This window comes from Bidens hawaiensis, unplaced genomic scaffold (assembly GCF_021521415.1).
Source record: "Bidens hawaiensis isolate Kalapana, Puna unplaced genomic scaffold, B.hawaiensis_p1.1 tig00023813_1, whole genome shotgun sequence".
Classification (NCBI taxonomy): Eukaryota; Viridiplantae; Streptophyta; class Magnoliopsida; order Asterales; family Asteraceae; genus Bidens; species Bidens hawaiensis.
In genome coordinates this window covers 332,468-336,489 of record NW_027493743.1, presented here as the reverse complement: position 1 = coordinate 336,489, position 4,022 = coordinate 332,468, and the positions used below count along the sequence as shown (strand labels likewise).

The 4,022-nt window shown below is 32.1% G+C and overlaps 1 pseudogene across 1 annotated transcript; it reads right to left on the bottom strand.

Annotated features, from left to right (window-relative positions):
- Positions 1–1,425: 1,425 nt before the first annotated feature.
- Positions 1,426–2,473, bottom strand: LOC143568145 (transcription factor bHLH162-like; annotated as a pseudogene). Its single transcript, XR_013141527.1, has 3 exons — positions 2,351–2,473; positions 1,788–2,116; positions 1,426–1,697 (listed from the first exon to the last, which is right to left on the bottom strand). The product of XR_013141527.1 is annotated as a transcription factor bHLH162-like (transcript).
- Between the last annotated feature and the right edge of the window lie 1,549 nt (positions 2,474–4,022).

Here is a 4,022-nt window from a genome sequence, read left to right as displayed (position 1 = left end):
AACACATTTAATCATATTGAATCACATTCACTCACAGTCAGTTACATACAAAACAGACAGTCTCACAATCAGGGGGTATTAAGCTATTCAGCAATACTCTTGAGACTCTCTGACACACATTATTATCTTCTCCACAAATATACTGATTCTCACGCCGGAGGGTTACCCCAAAGAGGACCCCTCTGTCCCTTTCTGAGGGGTAAGTAACGGCGCTGTTCATTTTATAGGTGGAAGAACACAGACCCAGAAGAACCATCGGTGAAATAGTATAATCACACCCGAGGAAAGTAGATCTGCTACCAGTGAGTAGATCCACGTTTCTTCACTTGTGTTACCTTAAAACCTTTTCTTTTAATAATGGTTGTTAAATAATGTTATCAAAGTTTTGACTCATGGTATATAAAAATCAATTGCTCAACTTCAGCAACAGGTAACTAAACATATTAAAATGAGTAGTTTTATTATATTTTTCTTTCTAAGAGGATATATGGGATATATGTAATTTTGATATTGAGTTGGGTAAATATGCAATTAGTGTAATTTGCAAAAAGATATGCAATTCTCCAATCTCCATAAAATCACATAGTGCTATGTTAGCAAGGTCGTCTAAACACGACTATTTAATCCGAACACGTTAAGATTACCATTTATCATTGTTTAACTTAACACGACATTTACTCAAACGCTAAAGACTTGGTTGTTATGAGGTAATAGAATGTATGAGTGAATTAAAAAACATGGGGATAAAATATATTATTATCATTTCATTTCATTGTTATATTTAGTTAATGTATGAGAATGAAATTAACAAATATTTACCCAACAAAAAAAAGGTATTGGCAGTCACGGTGGTGTTTTGGTGTATGTGGCGGCGGAGACGGTGGTGGTGACGATGTATTGGTGTTGGTGGTGATGGTGGCAGCAATGCTTGTGGCGCTGGCGGTGGCTGTGACACTAATGACAGTGGTGGTGGTGAAAAATATAAATAAAAAAAAGGACAGAGTGTAGATAAATGGTTTTGAGGTGTTTCAAGGGAATGCAAAATTTATGTAATAACTAATTTTATTTCACTAACCAACCAAACAACATTCTTTTTCATTTTCACATAGTGGTTCTTTCCATCCACCCTCTCATTTAAGCATAAGAAACACTACCTATCACACGTTTAATAAAGGGGTTATATGCATGCCATGACAAGTTTAACATGACTTAAAATTAATCAAGTCATTAAACGTTTAATATAATTAAGTTTAATAGTTCGTTGACACGCATTGCTTTGATAAACATGTTTTAACTGTGACATGCCAATTTGTTAACTCATTTAATGTGATAAGATAAACGTAGTCGTATATGGTTTGATGGGTCGAACCCACATGTTTATAATCGTATCATTAACTTGCGGGCATGTTTATAACACACGCCCGTTTAATTTAAACCCTAACTTGTCAAATCATGTAATGCATGTTAACCTTAACAACTGATCAGTACTCAAGCTTTGGAATCAAGGCTCATTGTAATATGATCTTTTATTTAATACATATGTTATTCACAAGCAACATCTCGAACACATCAAAGTCCGATACACTTAAATCTAAGCCAACTTCATTGCAAAACGATGCAATATTCTTATCATCCCCAAACTCATTCTTGTTTTCAACTAAATTCTTGAGCCTCTTACAAAGATCATCTGCTCCAAACTATACACATGATTAATTTAATTTAACATTAATTTTTAGGAAGAACAAAACCCTAAAAAGATAAACAACAAAACATTATAATTGAATTACCTTCTTTTCACGGATGTGAAAGATCGAATGACCAATGCTTGAAAAATTTGCAAATGTTACTTCTGCGCTATATTGATCAAGAAACTGAACAACACTACAAAAACTCGAGGTGTTTTCAGTCCGGTTACCAAAACGACATCATGATCGTGAGTCGTTTCGTGGATTTGAATATTGAGCGATATGCACTCACTATTAATCATTTCTGTGTGTTCATTTGATCTCTTCTTACTCAACAACTTATCCTTCTTGTTCTCGATCATCTCCAAGTTGGATTTCAAAGTTTGAATGTAGTCTATGGTTCTTTCCACTCGATCCGCCAGGTCACCTTCCTGAACTCATAAAACATGAACTTAAGTTACAAGAAATATTAATTAGTTGTGTTCTTTTACACTTGAACCAACTTAAACATACTAAATATATACTTATGTATTCCAAAAACAATATACTCTTAAGCAGAAGCATATATATCCACTTATTTATGCTATCTTGACTTGAAAACATTTTAAAAACAACATATTTACAAATAGTTGGTGAGTTCACAGGTTTAAAATACGACAGTAAACCTTGGTCATGATATGGGGATTAGGGGTGAGTGAGAAGAGACTAGTGAAGAGATCCTTCATCTGGTTCCTTCTGATCTTCTCTATAATCTTCCTTTCGGGTTTATTCAATGTAGAAGTAGACATGCTAAAACCTTACTAAATGATCAGACAAAATTATATGTGATTATATGATTTAAAACCTATAATATGATATGATATATATTATACATGTAACATGTTGGTGGGATATATATTAGGGTTTGAAAGGGGAAAGCAAGAGGAAGCAAGCTGGAGATGTGAAGGGGAAGTAGGACCCACGTGACATCACCTATCTTTCATCATTTGGCTGATGTTCTTTTCTTACTGTGAAGCCACGAATTAGATTCAACACCAAGATTTCTATATCTTTTCCTGTTACTTCATATTACTACATTAATTAATAGTTAATTGTTTGTGAAAGGGATTTATGTCACGTTCATCAAATGTATATAATTTAAAATAAACCATTCACACCATTGAGGAAAGGGGGAAGGTCCTTAACATAATACTATTTTTTAAGAAAATAATTTGAGAATATTGTGTTGAATCATTAAAAGATCTGATTGATTAAGAAAATAACTTTAGATAGTTAACATGTTTCTAAAATTTACCTATTAAGAGACTTCTGTAATGTTTAATCTTCTATCTTGAAATTAAAAAAAAATATTAACACATTTCGTTTATTTATAGAATCTACACACGTGCAAGTAATATATGTAGGTTATTTACTTACACATGTATATATAAACGCTTAAAGTTAAAACACATGTGAACAAACTAGTTAAATATTATTTTTTTATTTATATAACATTTACATCTGTATATGTATATAATTAGTAATACGTATATGAACTATTAGTTTTAAAAATCAACGATATATGCTAACCATACGCTAAAATCATAGGGAGTTGACATACCCCTATGTCGGACGGCGTAGGTGCAAGCTAATGCTATGTTTTGTATTTGTAAACATGACCTTCAATAAATTTTTAATCTGTGTTGATGTCTATTATCACTCGGCGTTGCTAGTAACACCATGTCAAATGTGTATGTTCAAATTAAACTTCATTTTTGAACGATTTATTTGGTTTGTTTTTAAAATTAACGAACAAAAGTTATCACAAAGTCAAATGAATATAAAAACAAATAGTTAAAGACGTATATTATATATAGTATGAGGCGTGAATTTAAAAATTAAATAAAAGTTCGGCTGGTCCATGAAGGTATCGGTACGGTATTAACAATCGTTGTATAGTTTACGTTACTTCTAGCATAATTTTGTTTTTTTAATAAAATTTAGGGATATTTATTTTTGTTACTCTCATTTTTCACCCGTTGACTGATAACACTCTTAACTTCCGATTAGTTACCCACCACTTTCACCATTCACCATATTTTCTTGTACCACCACCCATATAAGAGAACACTAACCTTGTTAGTGTTTTGGACAAAAAATGTCATTTAAATTAGTTGAGGGGGTAAAAAGAAATTTAATTCGCTTAACATATACACTGGAGGCAAATTTCGGTATATGTTAAGCGAATTAAATTTCTTTTTCACCCCCACAACTAATTTGAATGACATATTTTGTCCAAAACACTAATGAGGTTAATGTTTCGTTAGACGAGTGGTGATATAAGAAAATACGGTGAAA